At 37.6% G+C, this 12380-nt stretch overlaps 1 protein-coding gene and 1 pseudogene across 1 annotated transcript in view; both read left to right on the plus strand.

Annotated features, from left to right (window-relative positions):
• PRKD1 (protein kinase D1) overlaps positions 1-12380 on the plus strand; it is a 328190-nt gene that overhangs the window by 180918 nt on the left and 134892 nt on the right. The gene's annotated exons all lie outside the window — the stretch shown is intronic.
• LOC150015952 (cytochrome c oxidase copper chaperone pseudogene) lies at positions 4488-4821 on the plus strand (annotated as a pseudogene).

Here is a 12380-nt window from a genome sequence, read left to right on the forward strand (position 1 = left end):
AAACAAAGATTTTGACACATCAAAGATACCTAAATAGATGAGTTATAAAATCTGACCAAACAATTAAAAAAAATTTTAGGTAACAGTACTATCTTGTAAAAGATATTTCCTTGGTTCACTTCTAAACTGAAGTGATTTTTTTTCAAGTCAAAACCTTTGAAAAAATTACTAGTTTGTTGCTGAGTTGGACAACACAAAATTCTTGTCTTGTAGGCTCAAGCTAGAGAATAAAATTGTTTGGGATTTTATTTTGTCCATCTGTGAAAAAAATATGAATTCTATTCATGAGAATCAGCTGAGAGAGAGAGACAGTCCAAACTGTTTCTCTCATTCTGCCCAGTCCTGTGTGGTAGCTACTAATGGTGTGGCTATATAAATTTAAATTAACTAAAATCAAGTAAATTTAAAATGCAGTTTCTCAGTCACACTTACTGCATTTCACATGTTCAATAGACACATTGTCTGATAGCTACCATATTAATAAAGAACATTTTCATCATCAAGGAAAGTTCTGTTGGACAGAGCAACCAGATAAACACACATCCTGCAGAAATGCTTTTTCTAAAATGTTCTTTGATATGACCTATTGAGGGATGTTACAAATAACACACCTGGAAATTTTGGTAGCATGTTTTTACCAAATTCTTATGGGAGAAATTGTGCACTATATCATCCTCCAGCTTTTTTATAGGATAAATTCCGTTGACTTTGATACCCCGGACAGCTGTTTTATGAATAATGTTACTCTTCTAACATCTAACTATTCTTCCTGCTTTGACCTTGGCCTCTCAAGCTTGGACTTAGAGGCTACCTATTATAATGGTATAAGTTGATACTATATCACGTTTACTATCCTAACTCATTGTATTTGACACAATACGCAATTTCCCAGAGTTTCTTGATATATCTTATTTCACTGTATGGTATATGGAACTCCCTAGTGGTTAAAAGCACCAACTCTGAAATCAAACTGCCTAAGTTCAGTTCCTAGTTGCCTATTGATTAGCTCTGTGACATTGGGAAAGCTATTTAGTGTTTGAGTGCCAGCTCTCTCAACTTAAAACTGAGGACTGATTATGATAATAATATAAAGTATCTAACACGTCACCTAGGACCTAAGAATCTTGTCAAATCATCTTAGAAAGGAAGGGGACAGGAAAAATAGATCAAAGAAAAAAAAGCTCATTAAGAATAACACTGCATCATAGTATGGTATGTAGAAAATTTGTACAATTTATGAATGGCTTCATTTCTTTATCTCAAGTTTTTCCAAAGGATTTATATAGAGGCTTACAAAAACATAAGAAATATAAAAAAATATCAGTGATTGACAATGGATGTTGTCTAGGTTAGAAAGGATAACATGCAATTAGGATTATAAATTCTATAATATTTATTTAAAAAGTCATATAACTTTATCCTCATATTTCATGTGCTGCTTTAAATCCCAGGAAAACTTGATTTTATTTTTTCTTAGCTAAAAACTGAAGCTTTTATTAAGAAAACAGGAAAAACGGATAGTAGGAAAAAAGCAGTCGTCGGTGGCGGCGGCAGCCGTCCGTCTGGAGAGACGATGGTGTAGCTTCTTAAGAGTCTATCTGCACCGCCGAGAATGGCTGTGCAGTCCGACTCGGGAGTGACACGGTATCTGTCTCCTCCCGTGTTGAATCGACATCTTGCGATGACGCTGGAGTGTCCTCTCCAGTGAAGCTGAAGCTACAGAGCCTGGGCAGGGTGATATGGAGGGTCTGCTGTTGCCCATGCAGCAGACCCCCCCTCTCTTCGCAGCTGAAGGGTCCAAGGGAAAGACGGAGTCGATACAGCTTGGCTTCAGGTGCGCCGCAGGAGTTGCCGGTGTTGACTACAACGTCAAACCGCCTTAGGGACTCCGGCTCCGGATTTTCTGTCGGGGTTTACTCCCTTAGCCTTTCCCCTGAAGAGGTATGCCGCAAGGCAGCGGAGGTTTTTTGGAGTCAGAGTTTTCCTTCTCTGATGTGCCCTGACTGGAAGATCGAACCAGCGACACTTAGCTCGCAGGCTGACGCTCAATCCACTGAGCCAAACCAGCCAGGGTGAAAAAAGCAGTAATCTTGCTACAAAATACATATTTGCACCTTATCTGATAAAAGAATCATATAAGTTTTTCTTTATATTGGTTGAAATTTATTTGCAGATACGTTTACTTTAGATAATTAAAACAAACAGATTTAGTTCAAAATATTATTTGGCTAGTATGGTTTCATAATGCATAGTGAGCCATGTAATCAATCAGAAGAGATGTAGCCAGGGGAAATGTCACCAATTCCACCATCAGATTGTTCTAGCAGAAATCCCTCTTAACAGCTTCCATAGCTACAGACATTAGAACCTATGCCAAGATGCTGCAGAGAAAATTGAATGACTACATGACAGCCTTTGCCAGAAGAGCTATTCAGCCCCATAGCATCTTTGTTAATTATTTTTTTGTTTTTTGTTTTAAATTTTTATTTTTTATTGTTATTCTGTTACAGTTGTCCCAATTTCCCCTCCTTTGCCTTCCTGCACCAAGTCCCCCCGCCCCTGCCAGACAGTCAATCCCAACACTATTGTCCATGTCCATGGGTCACTCATACATGTTCTTTGACTAGATACTTCCTTTCTTTCCACCATTATCCCCGTCCCTGTTGGTCACTATCAGTCTGTTCCATGTTTCCATGGCTCTGGTTCTATTTTGCTAGTTAGTTTATTTTGTTCATCTGATTCCTCTTATAGGTGAGATCATATGGTATTTGTCTTTCACTAACTGGCTGGCTTATTTCACTTAGCATAATATTCTCCAGTTTCATCTGTGCTATCTAATAAGGCAGGAGTCCCTTCCTCCTTTCTGCTGTGTAGCATTCCATTGTGTAAATGTACCACAGTTTTTTGATCCACTAATTTACTGATGGACACTTTGGCTTTTTCCAGCACTTAGCTATTGTAAATAGCACTGCTATGACCATAGATAGGGGTGCATAAGTTCTTTTGAATTGGTGAGTGAAGATTCTTTGGGTATAACCCCAGCAGTGGAATTGCTGGAATAAAAGGCAGTTTCATTTTTTGTTTTCTGAGGAAATTCCATACTGTTTTCCACAGTGGCTGCACCAGTCTGTGTTCCCACCAACAGTGCAGTAGGGTTCCCATTTCTCCACATCCTTGCCAGCACTTGTTGTTTGTTGATTTGTTGATGATGGCCATTCTAACTGGTGTAAAGTGGTATCTCATTGTGGTTATAACTTGTGTTGCTCTAATGGCTGGTGATGTTGAGCATCTTTTCATTTTTCCCTTAAACTAGCCCTTTGAGTCTTTTTTTTTTTTTTGCTCTGTTGGGGTGCTTTTTTTTTTCTACCTTGTCCTCCAAGTTACTGTTTTGATCCTCTGCTTCATGTAGCCTGTTTTTAATTCCTTCTAGTGTATTCTTCATTTCAGATATTCTGTTCTTCATGTCTGTGGACCCTCTGTATTTCCTTTTTGGGGAGTGTATGTTCAGGGCCTTTGCCTATTTTTAATTGGATTATATGTCTTCCTGGTGTTGAATCATATGAGTTCTTTATATATTTTGGAGATTAAATCCTTGTCCAATGTATCGTTGGAAGATAATGTTCTCCCATACATCCGGTTCCCTTTTCATTTTGATGATGGTTCTTAAGCTGTTCAGAAGCTTTTTAATTTGATGTAGTCCCTTTTGTTTATTTTTTTCTTTATTCCCGTTGCCCTAGGAGATATATCGGCAAAAATATGGCTACCTAGGATATCTGAAATTTTACTGCCTATGTTTTCCACTAGGAATTTTATGGCATCACAGCTTATATTTAAGTCTTTTATCCATTTTGAATTTATTCTGGTGTATGGTGTAAGTTGGTGTTCTATTATAGTTTCATGTTTTTGCCTGTACCAGCCCAGTTCTCCCAACACCATTTATTGAAGAGACTATTTTTATTTCACTGTATGCTCTTGCCTCCTTTGTCAAATATTAATTGACTATAGATTGATTTATGTGCCTGTTCTTATGCCATTACCAGACTCGTTTGATTGCAGCTGCCTTATAGTATAGTTTGATATCAGGTATTGTCATTCTTCCTTCTTTCTCAAGATTACTGAGACTATTTGGGGTCGTTTTTGATGCCATATAAATTTTTGAAATATTTCTTCTCTATCTGTGAAATATGCCACTGGTATTTTAATAGGGATTGGGTTGAAACTATAGATTGCTTTGGGTAGTATGGACTTTTAATTATGTTAATTTTTCCAATCCATGAACACAGCATGTGCTTCCGTTGTTTTGTATCTTCTTCAATTTCTTTTTTCAGTGTTCTGTAGTTTTCTGAGTGCAGGTCTTTTACCTCCTTGGTTAAATATAGTCGTAGGTGCATGATATTTCTTGTTGGTTTAGTCAATGAGATTTTTTTTCTAGTTTCTGTTTCTGATATTTCATTGTTGGTGTTCAAAAATGCCGGTCAGCCTGCAAGATGCAGGGCCTGGCGGCCGCAAGCCCTACCCCTCCCAAGACACAGGAGAAGAAACCGCTGAAACCCTGGTGCGCCTGCCCGGAGACCAAGAAGGCGCGCGATGCGTGCATCATTGAGAAAGGAGAAGAACACTATGGACACCTAATAGAAGCCCACAAGGAGTGCATGAGAGCCCTGGGATTTAAGATATGAAATGGTGGTCTGCTCTGTGAATGAATAATTCCTGAAGAATGAAGATGATTTAATAATTTGGGGAGTTCTTTAATGAACTTTGATAAATGGAAAAAGTATCTATAATTTATTTTAAAAAGAAAAAAGGAAATTGCCTGGTTAAAAAAAAATGCCATCGATTTTTGAATATTAACTTTGTAACTTGCTATTTTGCCATATTCACTGATTAGGTCAAGTAGTTTTTTGGCGAAGCCTATAGGATTTTCTATGTACACTATCATGTCATCTGCAAATAATGACAGTTTTACTTCCTCCTTTCCAATTTGGATGCCTTTTATTTCTTTTTTTTTTTTTTTGTGATCGCTATGGCTAGAACTTATAGTACTATGCTGAATCAGAGTGGTGAGAGTGGACACCCTTGTCTTGTCCTGATTTTTAGGGGAAAGCTTTTTGTTTTTGTCTGTTGAGTACTATGTCCGCAGTTGGTTTCTTATATATGGCCTTTATTATGTTGAGATATGCTCCCTCTGTTTCTACTTTGCTGAGTGTTTTTCTCATAAACAGGTGCTAGATTTTACCAAATTCTTTTTCAGGATCTATTCATATGATCATGTGATTTTTGTCTTTCATTTTGTTTATGTGATATAATATGTTTATTGATTTGCAAATATTGTACTGTCCTTGCATCCTTGGGATGAATCCCACTTGATCATGGTGTATGATCTTTTTAATGTATTGTTGTATCCATATTGCCAATGTTTTGTTGAGGATTTTAGCATATATATGTCCATCAGAGATATTAACCTGCAGTTTTATTTCTTGACTCCTTTAAAATAATTTGAAAAGGATAGGAGTTATTTCTTCTTTAGGTAAAATTTGCCCATAAATCTATCTGGTCCAGGGCTTTTGTGTCCCTGCAGTATTTGATTACTGCTTCAATTTCACTAGTTGTTATCGGTCTATTCAGGCTTCCTGTTTCTTCTTCATTCAGTTTTGGAAGATGATGTGTTTCTAGAAATTTGTTTATTTTGCACAGGTTTTCTGCATTTCTTGGCATATAGTTGTTCACAGTAATTTCTTACAATCCTTTGTATTTCTGTGGTATCAGCTGTAACTTCTCTTTTGTTTCTGATTTTATTTATTTGGGTCCTCTCTCTTCTTGATGAGTTTGATTAAAGGAGTGTCAATATTTTTCAAAGAACCAGCTCCTGGATTCATTGATCCTTTGAATTGTTTGTTTAGTCTCTATGTCATTTAAATCTGCTCTGATCTTGATGATTTCCTTCCTTCCACTCACTCTTGGCTTTGGTTCTTGTTGTTCCTCTAGTTCTTGTAGCTGTAGGGTTAGGTTATTTATTTGAGATTTTTTAATCTTCTTTAGGAAGGCCTGTATTGTATTGAACTTCCCTCTCAAGACAGCCTTTCCTGTGTCCCATAGGTTTTAGACGGTTGTGTGTTCATTTTCATTTGTTTCCAGAAACTTTTTGATTTTTTTCCTTGCTCTCATTGTTAACCCATTCATTATTTAGTAGCATGGTATTCAGTCCCCATGTATTTGAATGTTTTTGAGTTTCTTCTGTGAGGTTGTTTTCTAGTTTCAAGCCATTGTGATCCAAGAAGGTGCTTGATATGATTTTAGTTTTATTGAGTTTGTTGAGGCTTGTTCTGTGTCCAACCACGTGGTTTATCTTTTTAAGTGTTCCATGTGCATTTGAAAAGAATGTGTATTTCACTTCTTTGGAGTGAAATGTTCTGTAAATATTAATTAAGGCCATTTGATCTAGAGTGGCATTCAATGACACAATATCCTTTTGATTCTTTGTTTGGAAGATCTAGTATTGTTTACAGTGGGTTGTTAAAATTCCTTATGATAACTGTGTTGCTATTGGTATCTTATTTGAAGTCCTCCAACACTTTCCTTATGTATTTACATGCTCCTGTGCTTGGTACATGTACGTTTACAAAGTTTATATCCTCTTGTTGAACTACTTCCTTAATATTACATAGTGACCTTGTTTGTCTTTTGTTATGACCTTTGTTTTGTCTGACATAAGTATTGCTACCCCAGCCTTTTTTTTTTTTTTTTTCTTTTTTGATATCCATTTGCTTGGAATATTTTTTTCCATCCCTTCACTTTCAACCTGTGTAGATATTTTTATGAGTTGGATCTCTTGTAGACAGCATATATGTGTTTTCTTTTCTATTCAGGTACACTATGTCTTTTGATTAGAACATTTATTCTATTTACATTTAAGATTATTATTCATAGGTACTTATTCATTGCCATTTTTCCCTTTGTACCTGTGTTTCTCTGTCTCCCTCACTCTTTTTATCTTCATCTTCTTAAGCAGTCCCTTTACCATCTCTTGCAATGCTGGTTTGGTGGAGATGTACTTTTTTAGCCTTACTTTTTATCTGGGAAGCTCCTTATTTCACCTTCCATTTTAAATGAGAGCCTTGCTTAGTAGAGAAGCCTTAGTTGCAGGCCTTTGTTTTTCATTACTTGGAATATTTCATGCCATTCTCTTCTGATTTGTAGTGTTTTTGTTGAAAAATATTCTTACAGCATTATAGGCACTCACTTGTATGCTACTAGCTGTTTCTCCCTTGCTGACTTTTAGATTCTTTCTTTGTCCTTAACTTTTGTCATTTTAACTATCATGTGTCTTGGAGTGGGCCTCTTTCGGTTCATCTTGATTTGGATCTTCTGTGCTTCCTGGACTTGCATGACTTTTTTCCTCACCAAGTTAGGGAAGTTTATGTCATTACTTTTTCAAACAGGTTTTCTATTCCTTGCTTCTTTTTTCTTCTGGTATCCCTATGACGTGAATATTATTACATTTCATGTTGTCTTGCAGCTCCTTTAAACTCTTTTTCTTTTTCTTTTTTTTTTTTTAGTCTTTTTTTTAATTTTGTTGCTCTGTGTGTTTTTTTCTACTTTGTCCTCCAGGTTGCTGTTTTGATCATCTGCTTCATGTAGCCTGCTTTTAATTCCTTCTAGTTTATTCTTTATTTCACATATTGTATTCTTCATTTCCTCCTAGCTCTTTTTCATAGTTTCTGTGTCTTTTTCATGCTGATGTAGGTCCCAGTAAGTCTCTTGTAGCTTCCATAGAGTTCCTTGTCATTCTCTCTGAGCTCCTTGAGTATTCTTATAAACATTATTTTGAACTCTGTCTGATAGATTGCACCCTTTCTGGAGATTCCTCCTCTCCTTTTGTTTGGGGATTGTTTCATTGTGTCCCCATTTTAGGTGAATTTTTTTGTTTGTGTATATTAGATTGATCTGCTTTAACTCTCTGTCTTCATGGTGTGGCCTTCTGTGGTAGGAGACCTGTGGGACTCAGTGGTGCAGTCTGCTTGATCTCCTGAACTGGATGATTTGGGGATGCCCTTTATGCCATTTATGTGGGCTCTATTGTTGTAATTAGGTGTTGGTTGTTGTTGGGTTGTTTTTGGTGGGTTTTTCCCTCAGGTTGGCTGACTGAGAGTCACACCACCCACTGTGCCTTGTATGCTGTTTTACAGGTGCTACCAGGACAAAACAGAACAACGCAGGAAACAAAACCCACACCCACAGTAATAAGCCCCAACCACTACCACACTATCAGCAACAAAGGAGCAAATATTAATAGAGGTGCAAAGAAATTTTCACTATTATAAGAATGAAAAAAAGAATATGAGGTAACAGAAAGAAAAACGATTTTGAGAGGATAGAGTGAGAAGAAATAATAATAAAGAATAAAAACAAGGTGAAGAAAGAAAATTTACATCATAAATAGAAGAGGTAAGGAAGAAGCAAAGTGGAATAAGAAAAGAGAATAATATGAGGTTTAAAATTTTTTTTAAATAGGAAAAAAGTTGAAGAAAAACATCCACCGTAATGATATCAATGACAAATGAGCAAATATTAATAAAAGTGGAAACGGAATAGGGAGGGAAGAAGAAAGAAAATAAGATTATGCGATGTCTAAAGGGAAGGAAATGATTTTGAGAGGATAGAGGGAGAAGAAATAATAAGAGTAAGGAATGAAAACCAGGCTAAGAGAGGGAAAAATAAAATTTAAAACAAAAAAAGGTCAGGAGGAAGGCAAAATGGAGTAGGATAGGGGAACAATAAAGTCTGAGATTTGAAATACAAAAATAGTGAACATCCAGGAATAAAATTGAAGAAATGCAACTACATCCACCATATCAGCAACCAATGAGCAAAGATTAATGAAGGTGAGGAGAGAATAAAGCTATTATAAGAAAAGGAAAAAGAATGTGAGATGACTAATGGCAAGAAAAATGGTTTTGAGAGGCTGGAGGGAAGAGAAATAATAAGAGTGCTGAATGGAAACAAGACACAGAAAGGGAGAAAATAAAATTAAAAAAATAAAAGAAGGAAGAAGGCAGAATGGAGTAAGACAAGGGAGGAATAAAATATAAGATTTGAAATAAACTAAAACAAAAAGTAGTGAAATAACAGGGACAAACTTGAAGAAAAAGAAAATAATGTTAAAACACTATGCAGGTGAAGAAATAATGCCAATAATGAAGAAGATCTCAGTGGACGTCCCCTCAGCAGGGTCTAATGCTTGCCACTTCCTTTGCTGTGTAAGATCTGAGGCTGGGCAGGGCCTGAACACCCCTTGCTGTGCTGTCTCTAATGTCTCTGTTCTGCTGGTTGCAGTGGATCAGGGCCCGAGGACCCAGCGTAGCTGGTAGCTCTGATAGAAATGCAGAAAGGGCCCTATTTGAGTTTCTCCTTCTTTCCCCTCCAGATATGCACCGAGCAGTGGGCTTCTGGGCCTCACTGAGCCTGCAGTTCTGCTGGTGGGGGTTGGGCATGCCTGCCTGTGAGGGGACCTGCCTGGCTGCAATGAATCTAAGCTGTTCAGCTCCTGGCCTCCCAGTCCCCAGCCTGCTGCTCTCTCACTGGAGACTCAGGCCTGAACTCTCCACCCTGTGGAACCCCCTGCTTACCAGTCGTGCTTGGGTCAGGTCCCTAAGTCCCTTCAGCATGACGCTTTCTGTTCTTCTTGTGCAGCTGGATTCGGTGGGATCAAATGGCACTTCCACTCCTTTCACTCTGGTTTCTTCATTGGCAGAGGCTCTGTGCATGGGAGCATGAGGTCCCTGCCCAGTTTTGCCTCAGCTCCCCTTTTAAGAGTCTTCATGTGGCCTCCACACTGCAGCACTGAGCTCTGGGCCAGCTGTCTCCGCATGCTCCATATCCCCCACAAAGCAAAAGTCTCTCTGTCAGGGCTGTACACAGCCGGCCTGTGGCTCTGACAGTTTTAGATAGAATTTGTATCTGGAAGTCTCCTGGATGGTGCTATAGCTATTGACATGCTGCTTGCTGTGTGTGTGCAGCCTAATTCTCCCAGACTTTGTACATTCTTCCAAGTCTCTCCCTATTATGCTTGGTAGTTTATCTGTGTGGGACAAGGGCCCTGCTCTGGGAGGGGGGAGGAAGCCAATAAGCTGCATTTTCTGTCTTTTCTGTCCTCTGCTGGAGGTGCTTCACATAGGGCCTTTCCTCCTCAACTTACAAAATCTCTTACTGGATGGTGCAAAGCATCCTCTGTACTCCTTGACTTCAAAAATTCATATTAGCTGAGATCCTGCTGATTGTTCAGATTACTTGTCAGAAGACTAACCAAATATATGTACTGGGAGCGTGAGAAAGTGGGCTTAGCTTCCACCTACTTAGCTGTCATCTTCCAAATCCTCCATCTTTGTTAATTCTGAGGGGGAAACCTGCTTTTAAAGGCCAAACCTTTCATTGATATAGTGCCCAGCTGTTTATTCTCAGTAAAATCATCTCTGGGTTTTCTGGAAATTTATATAGTAGTATTCTGAATGCAGTTTATTTTATTCTATTTTGTTTTATTTTTTTCCATCACCATTTATTCACCCCTATACCCTCTTCTACTTGCACCCATCCCTCCACCCCACAATTAAAACATATTGATCAAGACTGGTTAATGAAGATTAATTTTGATCAGGATCATCTTTTGATCTTACATGGATGGAGTCTCTTTCACTGTGAGGACTTACTGGAATGCCTTTTTCTTGTGCAGCAACAATCCCCTTAGTGTTAGGGAAAATTGTAATATATATTTTGTTTCCATATTCACATAGTCATCTCTCCCTCTCTCTCTCAACACACACACACACACACACACACACACGCACACACACACACGACGTAACAGGACAGGAGAGCCTAGAGGAGGAAAGGAAGGGAGGAAATACAGAATTGTATATGCCATCAAAATCATTGAAAGAAAGTCATTGAAGGCTGCCTGTATTAACAAAGGCCAGTTGGGGAATGGCTACTGAGTGGCTCTCTGAATACTTTATTGGCATAAATTATTTTTGCTAGAGGTAAATGATTGAGCTTCACTTGAAAAACTGCCAAATATACTTCTTTGATGTTCCATGATTGGTGGTACATAGCACTTCAATTCAGTAACTCAGCCGTGCCACCATCTGCCCGGCACTCTCATTCTGCTGGTTGGCATGCCATTTATTTGCTTTTAACATGCAACCCATATAAAAATCCCTCATAATCTGCCAAAATTAGAAATGCAGCTGTTTTAAGTCTTAAACAGCAATAACACTATTCATTATACCAGAATGGAAGAGTAAAATAGAAAGATGTATTTGGAAAGAGCAATACTACACCAGATTGTATTTGTACCTCTGCTTTTCTAAGTACTTTTTGAGACATCCTTATCCTGTTACCAGTGTTGACTTGAGGCTCTAAGTAGAGTCAACACATAAATATATCAAATATCTCTTTTCTACATGTATTTTAATAAAATAATTGGGATTTGAATGAAGTTCAGAACTCTTTTTTTGTTTCATGTTATCAAGCAATTTCAACTATTCAGTATCCAGAAAAGGACAAATTTCTGACTAACTCTGGATCTCATCTTATTGTATTTTAATTTTCTCCAGAAGCTTTTGAAGGTTCTGATCATTATAACTTGCTAACCCTGAGAATATGATGATATGGAGCTGTGTGGAGAATTCTCAATGAGACCAAGCAGTTCGTCCTCTATTTAAAAAAAAAAAAAAAATGAAGAGAAAAAGATGTCATCCATAGTCAGATTGTTTAGGAATGATATATATTAGAAACTCTTCTGAAATTAAAGTTGGACAGTTTGAAATTAGTTTGCTCCATTCTTTATACTTCAATATTCATATAGGTTTAAAGATCTTATGTACTTATTTTAGAGAGGGAAAGGGAGGAAGGAGGAGGGATAGAAACATCGATGTGTGAGAGAAATACCCATCGATTGCCTCTCACGTGCCTTCAACTTGGGACCTGGCCCACAACCAGGCATGTGCTCTGACTGGGAATTGAACCAGCAACCTATTGGTTTACAAGACAGTGACTGGACCCATTGACCCACACCAATCATGGTGTTCATATAAGTTTAAAGTAATACATTGAATTCATTTGGTCACATGTTAATGTTGCTCCTGTATGAGATCTTTTGCCATATGAATTTTGAACACTTAAAAAAATCATTAATATTTATGAGAACCAACCTATAAAAAATTAACTTCCTCTGGAATCAAGGCAATGTAAAGCAATGATAGAGCAAAAAACAAGTTTGCTAAAATGAATATACCTGATATGCATTTTTCTTACATATTCAAGAAGATTAATTACACTAAGGAACAGGGGCAGTATGTTATAGTTCTTTAAAAATCCATATAACA

Source organism: Furipterus horrens, unplaced genomic scaffold, assembly GCF_987537825.1.
Source record: "Furipterus horrens unplaced genomic scaffold, mFurHor1.1.pri manual_scaffold_3, whole genome shotgun sequence".
NCBI classification, from domain to species: domain Eukaryota; kingdom Metazoa; phylum Chordata; class Mammalia; order Chiroptera; family Furipteridae; genus Furipterus; species Furipterus horrens.